Below are 27,483 nucleotides of genomic sequence, written 5' to 3'. Positions count from 1 at the left end.
TGCGGACCGTAGCTCTCTCCTGAGCCACCTCCTGGACATCTCAGCATGTACAAAATGGTCTCTTATTACCCATGAAAAGGCTGTTGTGCTTAAATTGGCAAAGGTGAAAGCAAGAGGAGAGCCATCTTGAGTCCTGGTGACTATAATCATGGTATTCCTAATTAAAGGCTGCTGGCGGGAAGGCTTTCCTGGCATCTGAAAACTCCCTCTGGGACGGCTGCCCAAAGGCCAGCAGTCGGTAGCTAGAGCTCTGGGAGGAGAGCTCCCTGGGGGTTCTTGGGAGCCTTGCTCTAGAAGATTCTTTGTAGCTCCTGGTCAGCCTCAGAAAGCTGTCAGAGCAGGCCAAGGGGTTCTCAGCATCCGCACCCCTCTTGTCCCCTGGAAACTCCAGAGGGTAAGTTGTGTTCCTTCTTCACCTTCTCTCCTGCTCACACGCGCAGGTAGTTCTGGGTGGGCATGAAGTCAAGGTGAGGGCTGCAAACACAGGTCCCTATGCTCAGAACTCAGGTTGGGTTTTTGCCCTTGTTTTGGCTATTGGCTGTTTCATGGGCATTGAAGAAGTGGCCACACATTCCTACACATGATTTCATTTGCTGCCTGTTTGAAGAGGTGTTTTTGATACACAAAAGCTTCCGGAGAGTAGTAAAAAGAAGAGGTCTGGGAGTCAGGGCCAGGGTTGGAGTCCAAGTGGCACTTGGCTTTCTGTGGGGAGGCTACTGCAGATGGAGCCAGCCCCCCTCACCCCTACTCTGCTGTCAACAAGGGAGGCACCCACATCTAGACAGGAGGCGGAAGTGAATGGTCCCTCTGCTTTTCCAGCAAAACAACTCCAGCCATAGCTCAGGACATCCTCTAGAAATGCAAAAATAAAACAGGAGATTATGTGTGTGTAGTTCCTTCTATCTGGGTCTCAATGGCTGGGTTAAGTGAGGTTTTAGGGACAGCTGTTTTTTTTTTTTTTCTTTTAAGGATTTTATCTATTTATTTGACACAGAGAGAGAGCGCACAAGCAGGCAGAGTAGCAGGCAGAGGGAGAGGGAGAAGCAGGCTCCCTCCTGAGCAAGGATCCCAAGACAGGGCTCAATCCCAGGACCCTGGCATCATGACCAGAGCAGAAAGCAGTCGCTTAACCAACTGAGCCACCCAGGTGCCCCTCAGGGGACAGTTCTGATTGTACTTGCCCAACAATCCCCTGTCTTTTGAACAGCAGGGTGGGAGGTCCACTTTCAAGAGTTCTAACCTCTCCTTGGACATCTCATTAAGTGGTAAGATGTACAAATGCCTTTAAGTTGTATTTACTTGTTTATTTATTTTTACAATTGAGATAATTAATATATAACATTATATTATTTTAAGGTGTACAGGGTAATGACTTGAACACACACACACACACACACATATGCATATATATAGAGAGAGAGAGAGAAAGAGAGAGAGAGAGAAATGAGGACCACAATCAGTTTACTTAACATCTATCCCCACCCATAGTTACAGACTTTTTTCCTTGTGATGAGAACTTTTAAGATCTATTCTCTTACCAACTTTCAAATACACAATACATGTTATTAACTAGAGTTACTTTTTTTATAACTGGAAGTTCATATCTTTTAATGACCTCCACCCATATTCCATTTATTATAACTGTATCCTAAGGCTCATGATATATAAGATATACATATAGAAGGGCCCCTGAGTGGCTCAGTAATTAAGCATCTGCCTTCAGCTCAGGCCATGATCCTAGGGTCCTGGGATCGAGCCCCACGTCGGGCTCCCTGTTCTGTGGGGGAGGCTGCTTCTCCCTCTCCCACTCCCCCTGCTTGTGTTCCCTCTCTCACTGTGTCTCTATCAAATAAATAAATAAAATCTTTTTTAAAAAAGAAAGATATACATATATATGCACACTCATCTGTATATATATATATTCTATGCATATACATATGACAAGTTTTTATTTGGTATATGCATACCACAATACCCTGACAGGTATGTATATATCTCTATATATACATATAAGACACATGTATTATATATAAATATGTACATATATACCCACATCTATACCTATAGATACACATACACATGCACATGACATATACCTAATACACACTCATATACACATACACACACGTATACACATGCATGTGTATACACACAAACATGCACACACACATACACGTGTACACACACCTGTGTGTACACATAGACATACACATGCACGTGAACAGGATGTGATCAGGCGTCACAGGTGTATTTCAGGTGCTCTGAGAGGTCAGCCGGGCTCCCGGGGTCCCTCACTGACCTTTAGGCCATCCCCCGGTGGACCCCTGAGGCTGATGTCCCTACCACAACTGGCTTCTCAGCTCCTGCTCAGCCCCCATCATCAGCCCCTGTCAGCCCCTCGCTCACCTGCTGCTGCTCAGCTCGGGGCCACAGGCATTGGCGGAAGAACGGTATGTGCCCATCTCAATCCCTCCTGACTCCAGAGGCCCCCGCACAGAGCGGCTAAGGTGCTGAGATTAGCAGGCAGCTCTTCCTTTTCTCCCAGGCATGACGGGCTCAGAGTAAGGCCAGGTGAGGCTGCCCTCTCTTCCCACCCAGGGCCTGGGGCTTGAGTCCCACATGCCCAGGACCTTCTGAAAGCCCTCCCTGCAATATACCTCGGCCTCCTGCTGTGTCATCCACCCTTCCCCGCAAACACACCCAACGTCATAGGTGTCTGCACAGGCCTATGGATGTTTCCATCCTAACTTAACCTCTGCTACTGGTTCTCTCCCTGGGGGCTTCTCAGAGGTTTCAGTGGTGCCTGGCAATCCCACCTAGTGGTGATACGGGAACGCTGGAGACCAGACTGCAAGGTACCAGGCACAGTGTGGCCATACGATGACTGAAAGGTGGCAGTGTTGTCCCCGTGATACAGCTGAAGGAACAGAAGTGAATGAACGTACTCTGCACCACAGAGCTGAATAAGGGGGACCCTGGGACTCAACCCTGAGCTTGCCTGTCTAACTCAGAAGCCCATGGTCTTGTCTCTGCACCGTCTCCTGGCATAGGGGCAGAGCTGGGAGGCTCCTTCTGGGCTCCTTTGGCTCCAGGCCAGGGTCCCCTGTGGAATGTTGGTCCTCTCTGGGCTCAAACCCAAAGCTCACAAGCCCAAAGCTTGCAGGACCCAGGGAGCTGATGGTATTGGGGCCCAGAGAGACCCTAAGAGTGGGATGAACACTGAGACACCCCCCCAGGGACATGGGGAGCCCTGACTGGCTAGAAAGCACACACCCCACCAAAAACTAGGGCAGCTGTTCCTCAGCCCTGCCCCATAGGCTGCTGGGAGTGAAGGTCCAGAGTTGCTAGATCTCCTGGTGCCTTAAGGAAGCGATGCATTAGGGATGCATTTAGGGATGTCCCAAGGGTCAGCAGCTACTTCAAGTAACATGTACGTGTACATGCATATCATACCGGCAGGAAAAAAAAAAAAAACACATATGTTCACGGAGTCTTGCGGCAAGCCACGTTCTGCCTACTCTAGAAACCATTTTATAGTTTAATGAAGGCATTTTGGATAAATTACTTTTCCTTTGCAGATGAAGCTAAGAAACCGACCTCAGCTACCCCAGACCTCTTATGACCAGCTTCCAATCAGGCAGAGGCAGGCAAAAACAGCCAGCCTTGTTCCTGGGAAGGGCTGGGGTGGGGAACGGCGGTGGCTGGGCTGATGGTTTGCTCTACCAGCCTCTGAGGCCACAGCTGTGGGACCCAGTGTAAAATGGAACAATGGGTTCACTTCTCAAAAATATTTAAGAATTTCACTACTGCAAGAGCAGAGCATTAAACCCAGCCCGGTTCTGCTGAGGGCTGGGCCCAATGTGGCTGTGCGGGTCACATACCCTCACCACCCACCCCGGCCATCAGCATTTAATTAGTGAGCACTTGTCAAGCACCAACGGCGAGCCGGGCTGCATTTTTAGGAAATCTTTGGAGTGAATTAGAGATTGCTCCCATTTAACAGGTGAGGAAAATGAGTCACAGACAGGTTAAGTCCCTTGCTCAGGATCGCACAGCTGGAGAGTGACAGAGCCAGACGTGACACAGGGAGTCTGGCCCTGGAGCCTCACCTGCCATTATCCTCATCCTTGTCCTCTTCTGGACTGGAACAGGGAGCTGGGTCTGGCTGGGAGGGAGTACCCAGAGATACCCTGGTCCAGGCACAGAGGCGGGACCTGTACTCTTACGCCCCCACCAGCCAGACCCGGGCACAGGGGGCAGGACGGGTCCTGCCAGACAGGCTGTGGGGAGGTCCGGAACCTGGAGAGGAAGGGAAGAGGGTTCAAATGAGGACACTCCTGCTATGCTATTCATCTGACCAGAGGCCTCTGCAGGACTGAGAGCTCTGAGCTTTATTCTTTGATCCAAACTGTGGGTCAGAGCAAGCAACTCCAAGGCAATTACTCACCTTACAGCTTGGGACTGACTCAGCACTCCGGGAGCCCTTGCTGAGAGCAAATGCTCCCCTCCCACTGGCATTCAGTTTCCAGGGAATGGGGGGGGGGGTGCCTTAGGACAGAGGAGGCAGCGGCAAACTCTCTGGAGGGAGACCAGACCTGGGTTTGCCTCTGCTCCAGGAAGATGCTTTCCTCTAGCAGCTTCTCCTGGCGTGGAGCCGTGAGCAGAGTCTGCGTGGTCTCACCTTTTGCCCAAATAATCTCATGAATTTCAGACTTAAGAGAAAGGATGATGCATCCGTAATAATTGTGAAAATGTTAAAAAAACAAAAACAAAAGAATATATCTTGATTTTGATGATTTTCCTAGAGTAATGATTTCATTTCTTGTGCAGGAAATAAAGCAGTGATGCATGGGGTTAGGATGATGACAGTCATAATAATAGGGAGCATACATTGAGCCCTCACGATGTCCCAGGCACAGCGCTAAGTACCCCACTCAAATTATCCCATGCACGCACACCTACTTGACACGGGTGTGATGCTGCTGTCCGAGCCACTTACAGTCTTTCTTCAAGTCGCACTAAATTACAGCTCAGGCAATTTGCATGCACTTAGTCTCCTTAATTGAACGCTTATGGTTGGATAATATAACCAAGGTGTGAATGAGTGATAATTCATCCAGCTCCTGTGCTCAGGTTGGATCTGGCCTGTTCCAAGGGGAATCAAGTGGAAGGGAAGGTCGGAAAATGAGGCAGGGCTGGCTTGCTGACCAGGTGGCAGGGGACCCCCCCACTCCTGTCTCTGCCGCACCCCCTGTCCCTCCTCCATCCCCCAAGTCCTAACACATTATCCTTTCAGTCTTTCTTTGTTCCTTAAATTCTGTGTGCTTGTCAGGGCCTTTGCAAATGCTGTTCCCTTTGGCTGACCACTTTTTCTTCCCTTTGCAGGGGTAATGCCCCAGCATCCTTTGGACCGTCTGCTTGGACAGCCATGGACCTCAGGTCTTCATGCTGCGCAGCTTTCTTTTCATGGTGTCTGTTAAAGAGATAGCTGGGCATTCCTTTGGGTTATTCGTCAATGCTTCTCATGCATTAGACTCCTTATACCCCTATGACAGAGACCACTCCTAGCTTATTTATTATTGTTTATTATTGCATCCTTATCACCTAACAGGTGGTATGGATTCAACTGATGCCTATTGAAAGAATGAATAAGTAGAAAGGTGTGTATAGGCAGCAGGTGGAGGTGGGTGATCTGAGCCTGACCCTGTCCACACCTCGGGGACAGAGCTAAGGTGTGGTGACATCAGCTGGAATGGGGGGTGCAGAGATCAGCCCATCTGACACTTAATCGCAGGTGGCTGATAGCATCTTGGAATCCAATCTTTCTGGGACTGTGGGGGTTTGCCTTTGTATGGCCTGGATTTGAAGCTGGAAGGGGATGGGAGCTGAACATGGGTGTTACACCACCCTGGCTGCTCCCAGGCAGGTGGCAGTTGCTATGGTAAAGCTCCCACCCCCCAGCCCCCACCCCTGACCCGGAGTTCTCTTCTGCCCAAAGCAGAATCACTGTGCCCTGGCAAATGCTCTCCATGAAGAAAATATTGTTGTCTTTGTGGCCCATCTGATCTCTGTTGCAACTACTCACTTTTGCCATCATAACACAAAAGCAGCCATGAACAATGCAGGAATGAAAGAACAAGACTGTGTTCCAATAAAACTTTATTTATGGGCACTGAAATTTGAATTCCATTTCATGAGCCACAAAATATTTTCTCCTTTTGATTTTTATCCCCAGCTGTATTAAATTGTGAAAACCACTCTCAGCTGGTGGACTCTACAAAAACAGGAGTCCTGTTGGATTTGGCTCACAGGCTGGTTACTACCCTCTGGTCTATACTTTTGTCCCAAATCCCAGGGTGTCTTCTCTGCCAACTCACAGAATGATTGCTGGATTCAAGACCTCACTCTGTCCTTTACTCCTAGTGTGAGGCAGGGAGCACTGCTCCATCGCTCAGGACACAGGTTCCATCAACAAGTGGGTGATGGTGATGTCAGGGTCATGTTGGGGGTCTCTGCCAGGAGCTCTCTGGGCAGTGAGCAGTAAATGGGGGGGGGGCTCCGTTCAGCATTGAGGAAGACTGAGGGTCAGAGTGGGACCAACACCGTAGGAAGCAACCAATAGCTGGAGAAGCCAATACCGGATCCCTAGGCTGTGGGTGGGATCTGGCTGACTCCCTGTTCATCTGGAAGTCTCATATTCACACTTAAAACTGGATCTCAGCCACATACTCTTTCATTTTTCCAATCAGGAAAACTATGCAAGATTATGGGGAATCCATCTTTTCTTTTGCACACTTTGTTTTCATGAAATAGGATTTGCATCCATCAAGGCAATGGAGATAAGACATGGGGTGGGGTAAGGGATGTGGGTTAGTGTTACATCACACACTGTGTGGGTAAGAAGCACAGAGCACAGCTGGTTTTAGAAAACCTAACCAAACTGCTTTGTCTCTTACAACCTTGTTCTCATAAATGACCCCAGTATGTACACAACCAGGAAAGGTGGGTTTACACCGGATTCCGTTGCCTCCCTCCCACACCATTAATCACACAGATCTGTGAATTTGGCCCAGGACCACAGAACCTCCCCTACCTCTCCTGCTTAGCATTCTGCCCTCCCTCACTTAGGCCACATCTGACCCCCTAAAATCATGTCCTTAAACTCACCTAGATCATCATCATCTAGACATTCCTTAGTTTTGAAGTTATGATTTTTTTTTCCCCATAAAAAAATCTGTTCATAACACTTACTTGACAGAAACTCCTTAATGGCTTTGGATGATGAAAAAAGTTCTGGAGATGGACGGAGGGATGATTGCACAACAGCAGGGATAGGCTTAACATCATCACACTATGCACTTAAAGATGGTTAAAGTGGCAGATCTCTCTGTTATGTATATTTCACTACAATACTAAATTCTTTAATGGATCCCAGTGATCGCAGAATGCCCTTGTAAGGTTTTGAGGGACCTCAGAGAAACTCACATCCTGTGTGACACAAATTTTATTCCATTCCGTACTCTTTCATCTTAACCCTCACTAACATGCGGTTCCCATTCGCCCCTTCTTGTCTCTGTCTCATCTGCCTGATGCATATCTTGTTCCTCCCTCTTTCCTGCTTCCTGAGCAAATTCAACCTTTAAGATCAGGTCAACAAGATCCTCTGTAAGCCTTCCATCAACTTTTTCCCCTTGACTTCACTTCTCTCATGCAGGTAGAACTAAATGACTCATCATTTAACGATAATATTAAATACTAGATCAGAGGGGAAAGGGACTAGTCATAAGCTGGACATTAGATAAAAAGAACCATGTGATAGAAGCAGCTGTGTGGCTGCCACTTGGCCAGTAAGTGACATCATGACTTTGCATTCTTCGGATGACCTTCCCCAGACTCCTCTCCACCCCGTCCCCCTTCACATTTGAACCTTACTGGAAATTTTGCAATTACCATCCTGGTGTTGTTTTTTTTTTGTTTGTTTGTTTGTTTTTTTTAGAGTTTTGCCATGTTCTCTTGTTTCCCCAAACAATAAGCTATTATTTAGCTGTACCTGGTTTTGAACTTTGTATAAATGGAATCATATTTCATATTTCCTGTGAGTTGCTTTTTTGCCCTCGAAATAACTCTCATGAGATGCATTCACTTTTTTTTTTAAAGCAGATTTTATTTTTTTGAGAGAGAAAAAGAGAGTGAGAGAGATCACAGAGGGAGAGGGAAAAGCAGACTCCCCAGTGAGCAGGGAGCCCGACACCCAGCCCTATCCCAGGATCCTGAGATCATGACCTGAGCCAAAGGCAGATGCTTAACCAACTGAGTCACCCAAGCACCCCAAGACATTTATTCACTCTTTTGCACTTTTCTGTAATTCCTTCATTTTCACAGCTGTATAATTTCCCCATTGGAGGAAGATAACACACTTGAAAAAACCCATTTCTGCTAGTAATTGACATTTCGGTCACTTCCAAGATTTTCTACTAAGATTTGTGCTAATGTGGCCAACTCTCTACAGGTGTCTTGAGGCAGTTGCAAGATTCTCCAGGATCTGCCCAGAAGTGCATTGCTGGGGTAGACGCACACATTATCTGCAACTCTATCTGTGATGCCAGATCGCGATCAGCAGTGATTTTACCAAATTCCGCTCTTACCTAGAATTGGCGTGAGGAGGGACTGCTCGATTTCCTTGCATCATTTACTGTCAGACTTTAATTTTTGCTAATCCAGAGGTTGTGAAATGACTTCTCATTGTGGTTTTATGTCTCCCTGCTGACTAGAGAGGTTGAGTTTGTTTTTGTATGGTGATTGTTCATTCATTTTTGCCTTTTTGATGGAATAGAATCTGTTTTGCCTATTATTCTACTAAGCTGTTTGTTCTTACTGATTTGTAGTTTATCGCATATTCTGAAAAGTAATTCACTGTCAATTTCATATGTACAAATATTTCTTCCTCATTTTGGCTTCTATTTACACCCCTCTATGGTTTCTATTGCTAAATTGAAGCTCTCCAGTTTAATGCAGACAATTTTTCCCTCTTCATTGTATGTGCTTTTGTGTTTTTTTTTTTTTAATAAATCCTTTCATACCTTGAGGCCATGAAGTGACTCTTCTGTATCTTCTAAAATTCCCACAGTTTTACCTTTACCTTCATAGTCTCCGAGGCTCCTGGAGTTGATATCTATACATAATATGACAAGGGCATCCCAGTTAAAATATTTTCCTATGTGGATAAAGCTGATTCTAGAATCTACTCTTTTCCTCGACCAGCTATACTGTTCTCACAGAAGGAGTTTCTGTTCTCAGGCTCTCCATTCAATTCTAACACCCACTCGGTATCCACACGGCACCACCTTCATTCCTAGAACTTGATATTAACTCTTGATATCTCATAAAGTAAGTTAGAACACCGGTTCTTCCTCTGGAATGTCTCAGATCTTTCTGTTTCTTTGCTTTTCCATTCACATTTTATAATCAGCTTGCCAAGTTCCACAAAAAAAAAAAAAAAAACAAAACCCCACAAAAAACAAAAAACAGATCCCGCCCCCAACCTTGTCATGATTTGAATTATCTGATTCTTGATCATGGCTCTCATGATGTTTTATATGATGTACACAAATCTATGTACATTTACTTATTCACTGAATGCACATCTTATCCTGAAAGCTTTCCATCGTGCCTTATACATAGCAAGTTTCTTGAGTGAAAGAATGTATGAATGAATGATCAAACTCCTCTATTCAGCTGAGGTTCACTCTTAGATAGACCTCCCAATTTATAGCAAGATGAACTGTTCATCTTTTGAAAAGATCTTATACTCCATAAAAGATGAGGGAAAGGAGTATCTGTCATTATGTGAGCACCTACTATGTGCCTGGAATGATGTCAGAGAGGAAGGGACAGGAGCCATGTTGGAATCACATAAAAAGTTAAGCTCCTTCAGTACTTTGAAAACAGGATAGAGTTTTCAAAAAAGAGGATGTGTAACCATCTTCTCATGGCGTCGTGGCTTGTGGAAGGTCTCTTCCTTAAGCTTTCATGTGTGCGTGGGCTTCATGAGTTGCTCCCAGTGCCAACTTGCTCGACACTTTGTGCCTGAGACCAAGACCTTCCGAAGTTGAACGCCTCATTAAACACGGCTCACAAAAGACCAAGTGGTTTGGCTCTTCCCGTGTGTACAAATGAAAGAGTCACACCCTTGCAGGAAGCTAGTGCTTTTCTCTGCTTGGGAAATGTTAGGAGAAAACACCCCTTTAAACAGTGTAAAGATAAGTGTGTGTGGAGGTGGGGTAGGATTTACTGACAGATTTTAAAATTTGCTCATAGAGGACTTTGACACACAGACTTAACCCTTGGAAAACAAGGGGTCGTCTGCTATATGGCACCATGAACAAAAATCACACCTCTGGCTTCACTCCCTGAGCTTGCAGATCCCTGCTTGTGTCGCAGTAGATGGGCACGTGACCTCTCGGGTAGAGAGAGTCCTCGTTGGCAATGGGAATAGAAATAACCAGGCTCACCATAAGGGGGGCATGTGGTGGGAATGGGATGACATTTTGGGGAGCGCTTTGTAGCCAGTAGCATGTCCTAGAAATTCTAGATTGCTTATGCCTTTACTCAACAAAAAAGGGGGAGACAGTGAGGGCTGTAGGTCAGCAGGAGGGCAATGAGACCTCTACAGGAGACCTGACCACCCTTCACAGCACCCCCTCACCTCAGACAATCCCTCATACTACGCAGGTCACTTCTTCACAGAAGCTTGGAGGCATCTCCTCAGGGCTCCAATGGCTTCTCTTCCTGGGGAAACTTACAGGAGGAAATTTGGTGGGATATGCTCCAGCCCCAGCACTGCAGCTGGCGTCCGGATGAAAAAGATAGTCATCATCCCCCTCTTCCACGGCTCCTTCTAGATTCCCTTCACCCTCAGCCAACACCTCAGCCTCAGGGGCTTACCTGCTGCAGCAACTAGGACTTCATCTCCGCAGGGGCTTGAGTTTGAGCCACCATGCTCTGCTCACATCGAGGCTGCCGCCCTCCTATGTACAGTTCAAATAAGAAACGGTGTATCAGGGACCAAGGACCCAAATAGATCAAGCATATGTCCCATGACCTGTTGTGTAGCAGCAACACAACACCGCCACCTTGATCAGTCTGTAGTCCGACCCAGCATGGTCCCTGCTCTCCTTGCTTTGCTCACCCTTGGCGTGGAGAACAGTAGTTTGTAATTCATCAGTCCTTCTGTGGAGGATTGCCTTGGATGATGAGGCTACCATGCCCTGGGTGCTGCCTCCTGCCAGGAAGAGCCTGCACCTAATGGCTGATCCCTGGCAAGGTGCAAAGACTCAGTCCCTGTACTGCATCTCAGGGCAGCTCTGTAGGCCCACCGTGGCTTCTGAGCTCTCTGTGGGGCTGGTTGAGCCTTTGTCAGGACATAGTTACAGCCCAGCTTCTCCCTGGGCCTGATCCTGCTTCCTGACCCACCCCCCCTCTTCCATAGATGCCCCTTCGGTCTCATATCCAAGAAGGGTCAGTGGTAGCAATACATTCATGGAAAAATTCATCACGCATTTGTTCATTCATTTATTCATCTGCTCATTTACCGTGTAGTTACTTACTAAGCTCCACCTGTATGTTAGGCTCTACATTAGATGCTGGAGGACTTAAACAGTAAGACATGGCCTCCTGAAGGAGATCGATGCATAAACAGAGATGTTAAATTGTGAAAGGAAAAAGCTCTCCAAAATCATGCATACAAACTGTAAAAAAAAATTAAATAAAAATTAAAAAAAAAAAAAAGAAACTGTAAGAGCCTAGGGAGGGAAGTGATCACCTGCGAGGACAAGGCTCTTCATAGGCGGGGCATTGTCAGTGGGGCATGTGAGATGAGTAGGAGTTCACCAGAAGAACAGGGCTCTTAGCTCAAGCTTCGCCCTCTCTGAATAGGCTGAGGAAGTGCAAGATACGATCCAAGTAAGACAAGCGGCCTGGAGAGGCACAGTGTCTTTCTTTGGCACGATTTTTCCCTAGTGCTTCTCAGACTGTGGTTCTGGGGATGCTGGTAAAGGGAAAACAAAGCCTCCCAGGGGGTCTGGGAGGATCGTGTCTGGAAAGTTGGTGTGGGGATGACAGATAAGGGAGAAGGCGCTCGGGCGAAAAGCTGCCTAAAAAGTCATTATGGGCTTTTAAGTAAATTCTCAATTATAATTATTCTAATGGCTTTAATAAGTCTGCAATTTGGAGCTATGATGTTCTAATGTGTCAGCTGTCGTATGTCTCAGCAAAAAACTCTTTTTCCCTTTGAAAGCCAATATTAAGAGGGTACCTGCCACGGTGAATTCTGCCAATTTCTCACTCAACAGAGGTTGGGACCTCTTATACCATGTTGAAACCCAACTCAGCCCCAGCTGCGAGGTGCAGCTTGCAACCCACCCTTATCAGAGCTGTCTCCCCCAGGGTCTAGACCTCTGGGTCTTCAGCAACAACAGCAGAGATATGCCGGTGGGGATGGTTATGGTATTAGATGTGGATATAAAACCCCCCTCTGCATCATGGTAGCTAGGCAACCTGAGGTGAGCTGGTTCCCTTCCCCACGTCTCCGTCTTCTCACTTGTAAAATGGGCGTGGCAGCAAGGCCAACCTCACAGGGCTAGGACAAACAATCCCATACAGTAAAAGTCCCTCATTGTCCTTTTAGGGTTTTTGGTTTTTGTTTTTTGTTTTTCCCATTAGAGCCCAACTCTGTTTAGGCAGATGAGAAAAAAGGGATCAATCACTTGTACAGTGTCACTTTGCTATGAAACTGCTAACACCGCGAGATGGGGTCAAAGGCCAATCGAGAGAGTTCCTTTTGACGTCAGAAAATGGCTCTGCCTTCCGTCACTTGTGGTACCCATGAGCGAGGTATGCTCTGGCCCCAGGGCTCTGTCACCTGCTTCCCCCCAACTTCCCTTCCCTGGCAGCTCTTCCTCCAGATCCTTCAGGGCAAACATTGTCTATTTATTTAGGACTCTGCTCCAAAGGCGACTTTATCAGGGAGGATTCCCCGAGGAAAGAAGAAGATTCTTCCTCCAAATATCCCCCATCACTGTCTATCCCCCATACCCGGAGGTGCTAGCCTTCATTGTGCCCTTTGCCATCTGACATAATGACTTGTCTGTTGGTTTATTGTCTGTCTCCACCCATTAGAATGCTAACTCTCTGGGAATGGAGGTATCAGTTTTATTCACTGTTGTGCGTCTGGGTCCCAGAACAGCCCCCCAGAGCAGACCGGCTACATAATACCTATTTACTGTGCAGAGATTGAGTGAGCATGTCAATTTCTCCAAGCTTCTGACTCTTCCTGGGAATGGAAGCACCTCCCGCTGAGGGTGGTGTAGGAATATTTTATATGAAATGTCCGGCATGGGCCATGGCACGCCATGCAGGAGAGTGTCAGTTAATGGCTCTGATTATGATAATCAGACCTAGCCAGCAGCCCCTGTGGCTGGGGCAAGCCTCCATGTCTGACCCTGCTGCTAAAAGCCAGCGTTTCCCAGATCTGGCTGTGCGTCAGAGTCACCTGAGGAGCTTTGGGAAAACACAGCTGTCCCGGCCTGCTGCGGTCATCCTGACCCATGTCTGCTAATGGGGTCAGAAATCTGCGTATTTTAAATACTGGAGTGTCCCCGGCGTTTCCCATTCAGACAGGAGGCAGCTCTGGAGAGAGATGTCCTGATGTGGATGTCTCCTGAGAAGTTATTTTCATTATGATAAGGAATAAACCCTTCCTGAGCCAGGTAAGGGCTATCTATGAAAAGCATGTTTATAAGTGAGGGAAAGAGAGTGAAGGGTTATGCAGCAGGGAGAACTTGCTGGAAGGGAGACGGCCACGTGTTCAGACTGAGAGCTCATGCCAGTCCCCCTCAAAACCTGGCCGGATACACTTCTGCAGGTCAAGCAACCGGACCTGATGCGATCACTACGCTTCTTCTTTCCACCTCAATGGTGTTAGGCAGCAGGTAGGCAGTGAATGCTTGAAGGCTGTTTGCATTTCTGAGTGTTTATTCTTTTAATTATGACTCTCGGAGCTTTTACAGCGTAAAGCTAATAAGCAAACACATGGCCTCTTTCTTGACCTTCATGTCCTGCACAGAGTGTTTACACAACTATGAATCCCCACGGTGCAAAATACTGGGGCCAAGAGGTAAACCCACTGGGTAAACGAACTGAAATCACTCCATGTTTACAATAAAATAAGTGTATACAAAAGTAACTGGGTGATATTTTCTTAGTAATTATCTAGATGTGTTGCTGTCTAATGCTGTCACCATTAGTCACATGTGGCTATTTAAATTTAATTAAAATCGAATTGAAAGTTCCGTTCCTCCATGGTCCTTTTCAAGTACTCAGGAGCCACATGGGTCTGGGGCTCTGCTGTCGGATAGCACGGCTAGGGGCTATTCCCATCACCGCACAGTGAGTGCTGATGTAAATTTCCAGCAGAGGACAGCTGGGGCGGAGGAATCTGTAACAAGTGGTATGAGACCAATGAGTGGTAAAACCCAAGAAAGGGCAAAACCAAAACCAAATCAAAACAAAACAAAACAACCCCCCCCCCAAAAAAAACCTAAAAAAATGTGTGTCATTGAAAAACTTGAGTCTCAGAGTGAATCTCTCTAAGGCCTTTATCACCTTGGGTATTTAAGAAGAGGTGGACAGTTACTGATGGGAGAACATGGTCAGTACCTTGAGCAGATCATAAAAGATGGACACTTTGGACAGGTGGTTGGCAAGTTTTCTCCCAAAGAGTGACTTTGCCTGTCCAGGGCATAGAAACTCGGGACCCCGGATTTCTGCCACCTCCCTTGAGACTATGGCTGTACCGTTTACAGACCTTGGAGAGCCCAGGTAGGATGGGAAGCCTCCAATATTGGGTTAGTGTCTACATTGCTCTTCAGAAGAAAGAAAACCCTATTGAATTTGAGAGTTCTGATCACCCGAATCCACGTTTTCTCTCTACCCGTACCCCCAACCCCCGCAGGAAAGACCAGCTGGAGTGGGACAAAGGGGATGGTGCCCCTCACATTGAAGTGTCGAGATCTGACATCAGGATCTGGCTGCATGGAACTGGTTCAGGGGTGTCATCTCAGAGAGCTACAGTTTGCTCGTAGGGATGCAGGGGTGCTCACGGGCCTGTCGGATGGAGCGGTTTCAAGAGGGAAATGCGACAGTGCATGCAAAGCACTGAATTCAGCCCCCGCCTCATAGCGCACACATAATCGATGGTTTATTGCCATGTGTGCACCTCGGTTTGTAGGTCAGGCTGTCCTAGCGCCAAGTCTCCACGTTGCCTCTCGTTAACTGGTGGCTTCTCTGAATCTATCTACATTTTTTATGTTTTTTTTTTTTTAATGTTGATTTCCTCATCTGTAAATTATGAATGGAGCTCTCTCTGTGCAAGTCCGTTAGGAGAAGCAAAGAAGTGAAGAATGTCAAGGAGCCGTGATGGGCTGGACGCACAGGAAGAGCTCCCGGAGAGGGGTTGCTTCTCTTCCTCTAAGATGCATCACTGACGCACAATACATTTTCGGTCCCCCACCTTTTTCCCTGTTCGGGCTAAAACTGGGCTGGACCACGGTTGACCTCAGGTGAATTTGCCTTCCACCACGAGCCGTGTTTTGTCCAAGCATCCCTTCTACCCCCTGGAGTTTGTAGGCAGAGAGGCCGTTCTCTCTCAGAGCACCCCTGCTGGCTCAGAATACCTGGGAACTGAGGGCAGGTCAGCATGTAAGAACAGAAAACCTCAGCTGAGCTTGTTGCTTGATCTTAGACTTCTTACCCCAACAGCACCTGGCTCAGCATGAGGCCGGGTCCCTGCAGGAGCAGGACTTGTCCGCAGGGTGGGCGAGGCCCGGAGAGCGACCAAGAGAGTACAGAAGCGCCAGCCTCGAGCAGCAGGTGGTGGAGCTCTGGTCTATTCCGCCTTTCACCCCCAAAGTGCCAACCCTGCACATTTGCCCGGACCTTTCAGCAGACAGACGGGGGGTTTCTAACTCCACGGCAGAGATGGAAGCTGACCCTCAGAAAGGAGGATGACTTTCCAGAAAGGCATGGAACAGCTGAGAACCCAGAGGGCAATGAGGCTACCCAGACTAGGAATAGCAAAAAGTCTACCTCTCCTCCCACAGACAGAAAATGGGGAGAGGCGGTGATACTCAACACAGAAGACAGAGCTGGTAGGGGCTGTGTCATCAGGTGAGGGGACAACAGGGTGAGGAGCCCTGAATATGCCCACAGGAGAGACAAGCCTGCTGCTGAAGACTCGACAGCAACGGGAAGTTTCAAGAAATACCCACTCTTCCCTTTCTGCCACCCACCAGTCTTCTGCCAGTGTTTCCCAGAGGCAGCTGGTGTGGGAGGCCTGGAAGGGCAGTCCCCTGCATACAGAGTGGAGGAAAGAGTCTGGGAGGAGACAGGCCCGTGACCAGCCTTGAAAGTTCAGCCATCCTGGCTTCTTCTTTTTTTTTTTTTAAAGATTTTATTTATTTATTTGACAGAGAGATCACAAGTAGGCAGAGAGGCAGGCAGAGAGAGAGGGGGAAGCAGGCTCCCCGCTGAGCAGAGAGCCCGATGTGGGCCTCGATCCCAGGACGCTGGGATCATGACCTGAGCCGAAGGCAGAGGCTTTTTTTTTTTTTTTTTTTTTTTTTAATTTTTTTTTTTATTTATTTATTTGGTGCAGAGAGAGACAGAGACCACAAGTAGTCAGAGAGACAGGCAGAGAGAGGGGGGAAGCAGGCTCCCCGCCGAGCAGAGAGCCCGATGTGGGGCTCGATCCCAGGACCCCGAGATCATGACCTGAGCCGAAGGCAGAGGCTTTAACCCACTGAGCCACTCAGGCGCCCCCGAAGGCAGAGGCTTTAACCCACTGAGCCACCCAGGTACCCCCCATCCTGGCTTCTTAGAGTGACTCTGGTCAGCCTCTCTCAGGGCCTAACTGGTTCCTTTATTTCAAGCTGGGGTCCTCACAGTCCTGGCTAGGGAACTTGAATCTTGAAAGGAACCAAGGTTCAAGTTCCCTAGCCAGGACTGTGAGGACCCCAGTTTGAAATCATGGCTTCCTACTTCGCTGGCTGAGGGACCTTGGCCTTATAGTGTGACCTCAGTTGTCACCTGTGTAAGGGGAGTGGCTATATGAACCTCATAGAGTTGTTGGGAAGATGAAACATGCACGCATGCACACACACACACACACACACACACACCCCTGACAATCTGATATGCAAAATCACTTACTCCTGGCAGAGCAGCAGCTTCTGTCTGCTTGCCATAACCCCAGTTAACTCACGGAAGGTCAGCACAAGCTTCCCCACCTCATCAGATTAGCCTGTTCTAATGTAAAAGGCACTCAGACTGACCAGCATGACCTGCGAAGACGGAATCCAGACCTTCCAATCTGTGCACACTCAACACAGAGGTGGAGGGGGAGTAGGTTCTTGGGGAAAGAAAATACTGTACTCCTTTGGTGGATAAAGCACAGATATACATGTGGACTAGAAAGAAGGATGAAGTCTGTCTTTGGCATTAACATTTCACGGTGAGGAGGTGGGGGTTGGGGGAGTAGATCTAAAAGTTCCCTAGATGGACAATAAATGATGGTATCTTGTGTCCCTCTGGAATTGTCAAAAAATTCGGGGGGAATGGACCTCAACCCCTGACCTGAGAGTAGCAGAGGGCACAGCAGACTTGGCATGGGCTTTCACATTAGATCTAAGCAATTGTAAAGTCCTCACTGCATGATTTCCAGGACACACAGCTTTGGGAGTTGGGGTGGTCATGTCTTCTCCAAGAAACATGGGTGTTAGGGGAGGTAAAACCTGCCAGGCACCGTGACTGGTCCGTTTCTGCCGCCCCACGTCTGAGGCTCGGACTAACAAGATTTTGCTCAAAGCCAAATCTTGGGACCTTTTTCTCATTCCTGAGTTTCACTTCATGGCCCTCTCCCATCTCCTGACCCTGGACTCCTCTCGCCCATCGCGTGCCTGATGACTTTTCCCTGGATCTGTTCTTCTTCTAATGAATAAGGCACATGTGGCCTCAGCCAGCCTTGCCCAGTTCTGGGCCTAGCTTGCCTGCTGCTGGTGCCTTTTGAGGGCAAATGAGACTGTCTGTCCCTGAGTCCCCTTTCCTCACCCTCAGCTGTAACGCCGCAGCCGTCGACAATGATCTCTGTGCCTCAGCGCCCAGCGACAACTACCCGGTATAGTCTCTGCAGTGGTGGTTCCAAAGCAAGGCCCCTTCTCTCACAGCCTCATGTCTGTGCTTGATGTCTGTGCTCAGGTGTGTTTAGGCCCGATCTGGCCTAAGTCTGCATTCTCTCATTCTCTGCTTTGCAGCTAACCTTCCAGCACAATTACGAATGGCAAGGGGCAGGTGAGCTCCTGTCATGCCCTGCAAACACTCAGGAGAAATATCCTCCACAGATGCCTGCCTCCGCTTAGTCCTAGCTCCCCTGCGGCTTCACCCACAGAACCGCCTCCGAACCTCTTTGGATCCGCTGTTTGCAAACATGTATTAATTGCCTATTGTATTAGTTTCCTGGGTCCGCCCTAATAAAATACCACAAAATGAATAGCCTGAAGCAGCAGAAATATGTTCTCACAGTTCTGGAGGTTAGAAGTCCAACGACAAGGTGTGGCAGAGCCACGCTCCCTCTGAAGACCCTGGAGGAGGATTCTTCCTTCCTTCCTGTTACCTTCTAGTGGTTATTGGTAAGCCCAGTTTGGTAAGCACAGTTTTTGATCTGCTTATGCCTCATATCAATATATACCTCCTTCTTCATGTGGCTGTCACACTGTGGGTTCCTCTGTCTCTTCACAAGGCCTATGTTCAAATGCCCCTCATTTTATTTTTTTTTTTATTTAAATTCAATTGGCCAACATACAGTGCATCATTAGTTTCAGATGTAGAGGTCAGTGATTCAACAGTTGTGTTTAACACCTGTGGTCATCACATCACGTGCCTGCCTTAAGATCCATCACCCAGTTACCCCATTCTTCCACCCACCTCCCTTCCAGCAACCAGTTTGTTTCCTAGAGTTAAGAGTCTCTCACGGTTTTTCTCTTTCTCTGATTACTTCCCGTTCACTTTTCTCTCCTTTCTCCTACCATTCTCTGCCCTGTGTCTTATATTCCACATATGAGTGAAACCATATGATAATTGTTTTTCTCTGCCTGACTTCTTTTGCTTAGCCTAAATACCATCCAGTTCCATCCATGTCAATGTAAATGGTAGGTCTTCATCCTTTCTGATGGCTGAGTAATATTCCATTGTATATATGGACCACATCTTCTTTATCCATTCATCTGATAAAGGACATCTTGGATCCTTCCACAGTTAGGCTTTTGTGGACATTGCTGCTATAAACATTGGGGTTCATGTGTTTCTTTGGATCATTACATTTGTATCTTTGGGGTAAATACCCAGTAGTGTAATTGCTGGGTCGTAGGGTAGCTCTATTTTTAACTTCTTGAGGAACTTCCATTCTGTTTTCTAAGAGAAAGAACAGCAAATAAAGCCTAAACCAAGCAGAAGAAGAGAAATAACAAAGATTAGAGCAGAAATCAATGAAACAGAAACCAAAAGAACAGTAGAACAGATCAATGAAACTATAAGCTGGTTCTTTGAAAAAATTAATAAGATCAATAAACCCCTAGCTAGACTTTTCAAAAAGAAAAGAGAAAGGACCCAAACTAATAAAATCACAAATGAAAGAGGAGAGGTTATGACAAACACCAAGGAAATTCAAACAATTTTAAGAACATATTATGAGCAACTACATGCCAACAAATTAGGCGATGTGGAAGAAATGGATGCATTCCTAGAAACTTATAAACTACCAAAACTGAAACAGGAAAAAATAGAAAACCTGAGCAGACCCATAACCACCAAGGAAATTAAAGCAATGATCAAAAATCTCCCAACAAACAAGAGTCCAGGGCCAAAAAAATAGAAATGGAAGGAAAACTTCCAAACATGTTCCATGAGGCCAGCATGACCTTGATCCCAAAACCAAATACCCCTCATTTTAGAAGAGCTTAAGTCATTAGATTGAGACCCACCTGAATCCACTACAACCTCATTTTAGTTTGATGATATCTACTAAGATCCTATTTCCAAATAGGGCCCATTCCATTGCACAAGGGGGAGGAGATAGGATATCAAGATATCTTTATTAGAACACAATTCAACCCACAACATCTAGTATTTGCCAAGTCTTGTGTTAGGCACCTGCATGGGCCTGATGAGTCTACACCTTTAAGGTACATTCAAGCCATGAGGTTCTTCAAACCGATTCTTTGTTCTGTCCGCTTAGAATCCCCAGGCTCAGCTGCCTGGATCCCGGGCTTTCTTTTTCCTCTAGAGCTAAATTTCCCAAGATTCTTTTTATTTTATATTTTTTTTGAATTACTGCAATATCTGTGTCTAATCCCTAGGAAATAGGAAGTTTCGTGCAGTGTGGTATCTGTGCAAACATCTGCCGAGGCAAAGCCAAGCCACAGGCTCAGAGTTTAATAAGGAAGATACAGGAAAGGAATGAATTAAAGGGAAGAAGAATAACCAGGGGTCTCAGGTTCTTTTAGGGAAAAAAAAAAGAATTTCAATTATTTTCATGGGAATCCTTACTTCCAACTCAACAACTCTACTCACTTTTCCCTCCAGAAACTGACAGAGTCAACAGATGCCCTGAGAAGCAAGCTCCAGTAAGGGTTTCCCAACTCTTTCTGGAAAGGGCTTTGTGGGCCATCAGGTCTTTGTCACAACCACAATGACACAACTCAGACATTGTGGCGGGAAAGCAGCCGCAAACTATATATAAAGGCAGGACATGGCTATGTTCCAATGAAAGTTACTTATGAAAACAGGTGATAGGCTGGATTTGAGGACCGGAAAGCATCCTGAGTGGAGCCAAGAGCAGGTGGCTAGACTATGTCTGTACAGCTGGCCGCAGCTGGTTCATATCCCTCCATGGGAGTCTCCACTTCTCCAAATGCCCGTTCTGCACATTCTGGAAGAAGGGCCTCTTTCATACTGAACCGGGCTCTGTCTCCCACCTCCCCGTGCCCTCCTTACTGGTCCTGGGCCATAGAGCACAACCCCAACTTTCTCGCACCCGGGAACACTTTGAATACTTATATCCTCATGAGTCTTCTCTCCACCAAGGGAAATGCTCTTAAGTTCTTAGGATTATTCCTTGGCCAGCATGGTTTTAGTTTGTTTCCTTTTTCAGGTCACCCTTCACTTTGTGGGATATTGGCAGAGGCTGTATTTGAGCTCCTACCTCACAGACTCACCTGCAGGGCCAGGTGACCGTCTTCTGGGAGACATAGATAGGCTCCTCACCAGGGGACAGGATAATGATGCTGCTCTGGGGGGCTTTCTGCCACAGGAAATGGAAGCTATTTGCCACAAGGGTATCTGACATTCTAGTTGCCTTGGGTGAACAACGGCATTTCATCCTGGGACACCAGCAGGGATGGTCAGGGCACATGGGGGGGGGATGGGACTTCTGGAGCATGCTTGACCCCTGACACGGCACAGAGAGCAGGGGCAGGTAGAAATGGTCTTCATGGTCATGGCACAGACCCAGAGGATTTAAAATCTGGCAAGCGAGGGATCCCTGGTGAGTCTACGGGCGTGTGCCCATCAGGGCATGTTTGTAAAGTTTTATCAAGCCATGCAGACATGCAAGAAGCCAGCAAAGTCCAGAACATAAAATCAGGGCATCAGGGACCCTCTCAGCAAAGGAGACAGTGCCCTGGCCATCCTTCCTTTCAAGGAATAGAACAAAATCCCAACCTTGCTCTTCTCCTTAGGAAGTCTTAAGCTCTCTTGTGTCTCCTCAACTATGCTAATTCTGATCTTTCTGAATTCTGTTTGCTAAGTGTACTTGATTAGAAGGGTCTAGAAGGGTCCAGGCTGGGTTGGAATTGGAGAAGAACTTGGGTATCTCTCTCTCTCTGTGTCTCTGTTTTTCTGGGTCTCTGCCTCTCTCTCTGTTGTCCCATCCCCCCCTTTCCCACACAGATCTGACAGGTTTGAAACCATTTGTTTTATTTAAAAAATTAGAACTCCTCACTTCCCTTTCCCCCTCTGTTAAAACCACCTGTCCAGGTGGTTCTGTAGGAAGCATGGGGACTGACTTCTGTCTCACATCATTTTAATAGCTGATGTCTTGTAATACTAATAGCCTCAGAATAGGGCTGGGTCTGGCTGATACACATTCTCCTATTTCTCCAAGAGAAATAACCACCCCCAACTTTGTCCCACCCACCATTGAAGGAAAGAAAGCACTCACCACCCCAAGGTTAAGTCTAGTAAACATCAAAGTCCATCCACCTGGTGCTCCAAATTCGGGTTTATCTTCCTCTTAGTCCCTCTCTTGGTGGAGGAAGTCAAGGGAAGGATTCTAATTTCATTTATTTCTTTGGTTATTTAAAAATATGAGTTGAGAATCTACTGTGTGCAACCCCCCATGCTAGGTACTAGAGAGAAGAATATGGAAATACGAGCTTTGGCTTGTACAATGTTATGGTTGAATTTGGGTGATAGACACGTAAACAGAAATTATAATATGACAAGGTACTAATTAAGGTGTTTGTGATATCGGGACCATAGGAGAAAAAGCCCTTATCATTGTCAGGGACGGAGAATTGGGGATGCAGGGCCCCATAAAGGAGGCAGCACATGCCTTGAGTTTCCCAAGGGGAGATGCTTGTCAGTGCTCAAAATGATCATCAGATCTGAATGTCCCTGATCTGAGGATCTTTTGTGATTTCACAGTGTTCTCCAGAGGTGCCTTTCATGGAAAATGAAAACTGCACTGGCTCCGTTGGTCTCCTGATTAGTGCTCTGTGGACATGCTGTGGGGTCTGATGTTTCATCTAGGTTCTCCTCGTGCATTCCTGATACTCGCTGAGAACCCACAATGCCAGACGCTGTGATAGGAAATGGAGATACCCTGATATCAGTTGGGCTTCTCTGGAAACAGGTGCAGAGGCTGAGTTTGGGATCCAAGATATTTATTTGGGGCCAACACCTGTGAAAGGAAGGGGAGAGGGAAGCGTTTGAGTTAAGAGGCAGACAGAATGAAGCGTCCATCCACCTCGGCACTGTGGACCCTTGGGGTCAGATAATTCTTTGCTGTCAGGGATCCCGTTGGGTGAACTTAGCGGCACTGCTGGCCTCCGCTCACTCCATGCCAGCAGCACTTCCCTGAGTTATGACAACCACAAATGGATCCAGAAATTGCCAAATGTCCCAGCAGGGGGGTACTGTGCACACTCACCCTTGGTTCAGAGCCACCAGACGTTGGGCTCTGCAGCGAGACACATCTTTAAGAGTTGCTCCAGTGTGGGCTGAAACATCCAAGCCTACACGGCCTGTCCCTCTCCGTCACTGAGAAGGGAGTGACCCGGAAAAGAGCTGACAAAGGTCTACGCCACACTCCCCATGGCCAAGCAATGTGTCCCTCCTTATGAAAGGGAACATGTGGTGCCTCTCCTGTCCTCCCCCCCCCCCAGTCCATGCTTGCACTCCCCCAACTCCTCTCAGCTCCTACAGGGTCCCAGCTTGCCCAGTGTCTCCAGAGGCCATTTGAAAGAAGGAAGTTCACAGGACGGGCCACAGTCCCGGCCACGGCGGATGACATCAGAGCCACAGCTGACACTCATTCCCATCCCCTGCTGTCTATTCTAAGTTCCTCTTGTCCTCAGTGACTGCCCCGCCCCAGCTGGTCATGGGGCGACCAAGTGTGCCCTTGTTATGGTCCTTTCAGGCCACCGCTCGGTGGGGCTGCGGTCCATGTGTGTATTGTACCCACGTAACAACTGACTTATCCGTACCGAGCTCAGACTTTCTTCCACCCCCTACTGCTGGCCTCATAGCACCCCTCACACAGGTATGGCCATGAGGGGCACGAGGGGGGAGGCTCCCTCATGTGACAGCAGCAGTGCCATGGCCGTCTACGACACCTGTGTGTCCTCTCTGCTGCTGCTCCTGCTTGGGATCCCCATCTGGGATGCATTACGTCTCATTTCCTGGGAGATTGCGGCTCATTTTGACCAGCCCGAGGACTCAGGGTCTGTGACTGAACCCAGCTCAAGGCAGGCAGCTCAAGGGAGGCAGTTCCAGCCAGCTGGTCACCCGGGGTCCCCTGGTCATTGTTCTGTCTCTACCAAGTGACATGCAGGGGTTTTTCAAAGACATGGGATTGTCTACTGTGGATGGCACGGCCTTTGGTTAAAATCGGACGTCCTGCTGGGGATCTGTCCCCTGGAGCATGCCACGGGCTGCACGTGGCCTCTCTTCCCATTATGATACCCAGCAGCACCGGCTCTGTGAGTCCCTGAAGCCGGGACCTGCCACAGACCCCCTTTGGGCTCGGTCCCCACTCGTGTTCCTCAGTCTGTGCCTCAAAGTAGCATCCTACTTTGGGAGGGTCTGGGAGATGGGGTAACCAGAAAGAAAGAATTTTTAACCGATATACATTGTTTTCCAAATTATTCCTTTCATTGTACCTGAGACATCCATCCCATCGCCAGCAAATGCCCCAGTGGGACAGAAGAGGGACACAGGACTGTGAGGGATACATCAACCTTGTCCCCATTTGGTAATTCTGGTGAACCCTCAGCTTTTGGTGGCATCATTCTTCTGTCCCCAATGCCTTCCTTAGCGCAATCCTGAGGTGATCATCTGCAAAGGAGGGAGGAGCAGGCTAGCCCAAGCCCCCTCTGGCTTCAGAGAGCATGCTCAGCTGTCATCTCAAGGAAATGCAATGGGGAAGGCGATTTGTGGCAGACACTGTGTTGTTAACTCTTAGGCCAGAGAGTGGGGCTCAGGAGGGAGAGCAGGAAGCTCCCGAGAGCACTGAGGTGCCTCCTGGCCCAGAATTGTGACATGGGGACGGTCCAGCACTGGGCACTAAGCCCCCTCCTGGACATCAGCCTGGCAAGCCTGAAGGACCGAAGAGATGGCAGGTCCAGAGAGACGAGGGCCTGGGCCAAGGTCACACACCTTCTGGGAACACACGCTAAGTGGAAGGAGAGACGCATCTCCAGATTCCTAGGCCGGGCGTCCTCCACCGCCACACACCGTGTGTTGAGGGGCCCTTAGCCTTTGGCTGCTCAGTTGCCCTCAAGCTCCTGCCCTTGCTCCCAGCACCAGGCTTCCCTTTGCTGGCAGTGTGGCACTTATGGGCGCCGTATCAGGCTCTACTGGACTCCTAGGCTGGCTTTGGGCCCCACACCCCTAACCTTGGTAGGTTTGCAACACCTGCTCTGCTCACAGCCGCTCAGGCTGGCACACGGGCTCATCTCTTGCTCCTCTCCCACTTCCCTCACCTGTCAGTACCAAGCCCAGGCAGCTTGTAATGTGACAGCCTGCGTGCCTATAGCTTTACCCCCTTGTGCTCTGTGGCCTCACACCCTTGACCTGCCTCACCCAGCCAGCCTCCTTCCCCCGTGCACACCCACCTCTCAGCTGCCAGATGCCATCCCATCCAGGGCGCACTCGTTCACTTAACCAGGACTGGCAGAGGGCCAACTCTGTGCGAGGCTCCGCTCTAGGCTTCAGAGAGAGGCTATGAATAAAATGGGCAGACCCTGTCCTAATGAAGCTGGCATCCCAAATATCTGGGCACAGACAATCAACAAGCAAATAAATCCAGCTTGTCATAATGCTAAACACGTCCCATGGGGGTAGCGTGATTACCCCTGCACGGCTTATTTGTGCACACATGCACATGTGCCCAGAAGAGGGATGGAGAGTGCCCAGAGTGAAAGGTTGACATTTTAATATTTTGGTCAAGGAAAACCTTAGAAAGGGGGCATTTGAACAGATCCTGAAGGAGGCCAGGCAGGGACGCACACAGCACCCGGGGAGTGCATCAGAGGCCGGGAGGAGAGAAAGGGCAAAAACCCTGTAGTAGGAATTGCTTGGTGTGACCAAGGCTCACAGGAGGCCTGTGGGGCTAGGGTGAGAGGGGCGCACATGGAGACGGTGAGAGAGGAGGACCGGGGGTGGGGGTGGTTGCTGGGAGGGGATTGAGACCCAGTTCCAGAGGCTGGTGCAGGGCACAGGAAGGAATTTGGCTTTTCCCCTGAATGAGGTGACAAGCATCAGGGGTTTAGAGGTCAGGTCTGGCATGATCTGAGTCAGGCTCCGACAGGAGATCCTGTGCAGGAGCGCCAGGACATGGACGGGGAGGGAGGACACCAGGCCGCCACAGCACAGGTGGTGGGACGCGGTCAGATTTAGACAGGCCATGAAGGTGATGTTGGAAAAACCTGCTGCACTCTGGGTGTGAGTGAGGAAGATGCAGCAAGGGTTTGACCTAAAGCCTTGAGAGAACAGAGGCAACCATTTACAAAGTTGGAGAGTATGCAAGAAGCAGGTTTTGTAGGGGGAAACAGAGAGTGGCTTTGACACCATCCAAATAAGACATATTCACAAAACATTGGCTGTTTCAGAGCATTTTTATCCTATCATCTTTCACGGGATTTTGTCCTCACAGCGATCTTGTATGGTATCCGGGAGTGCACACACATTTCTAAATATACCAGGACACTTTTCAGAAAAGGGGCAGACAGATTTCAGGGAGGGCAGTTCCCAAGGCAATCGCTTTTGTCTTGTCGCTCTCCTTATTGTGAAATTACCGGAGTTTATTTCTCTCTCGTGAATGTCCCCAGGCAATCTACTGTCCTCCAGAGCAGATGTCCATCTCTGTGTTGGAAACGGTCACCCCACTTTCACCTGGAGGGAGAAGGGGAAGTGCGGGGTGAACCCCTTTCCCCGTCGGGGCACACGGAGGGAGCGCACAGCTCCTCTGTTCCAGTGGTCATTCCACAGCCTCTCCTTGCTGCAAGGTTAGCAGCCGCTGGCCGCGTTCCTAGCTGCGCTTGGAGCTGGGTGCTTCTAGAAGAAGATGGGGATGGACGCGAGGGATCCGCTAGCAGCCTAAACCACACTCTCCCCCACTTCCACTGAATTTAGAACATGACCTTGGCAAGATGGCAAATCCCCACATTTCAGATCTGACCGCCGATGTCTTGAAAGTAATACTTTCCTGATTTTTTTTTCACCCCAGCAATGGGTTGGTAAAAGGAAAATCACATTGTGTAATGTCCTAGAGAACCTTCTGAAAGTCTTCCTTACCCATCATCTCTCGCTCCAAAATTTCAGTCTCAGCACAGTTTATAAAGATCATTTTAGGCTCTACTGATCTTGCCAGTTCCATCTAATCCAATTGCCAATTAGAAAGCCCAGTAAAAAGCAATCGCTGCAAACAGATGTCAGTGTAGCAGGTGGAGAAGAGGGAAATGGGATGAGTCTCTGTAATGTAACGTTCTGTTGTGTGTGCATGCGTGCTTGCGTGTGTGCCTGTGCGTGTGTGTGTGTGTGTTGGAACATCTTGCTGGCCTTCTTACCTCTTGATAAAATTTCCTCAAGTCTCCC

The sequence above is a fragment of the Martes martes genome (genome assembly GCF_963455335.1).
Source record: "Martes martes genome assembly, chromosome: 4".
Taxonomy (NCBI): domain Eukaryota; kingdom Metazoa; phylum Chordata; class Mammalia; order Carnivora; family Mustelidae; genus Martes; species Martes martes.
Note: the sequence above shows the minus strand (reverse complement) of the source record.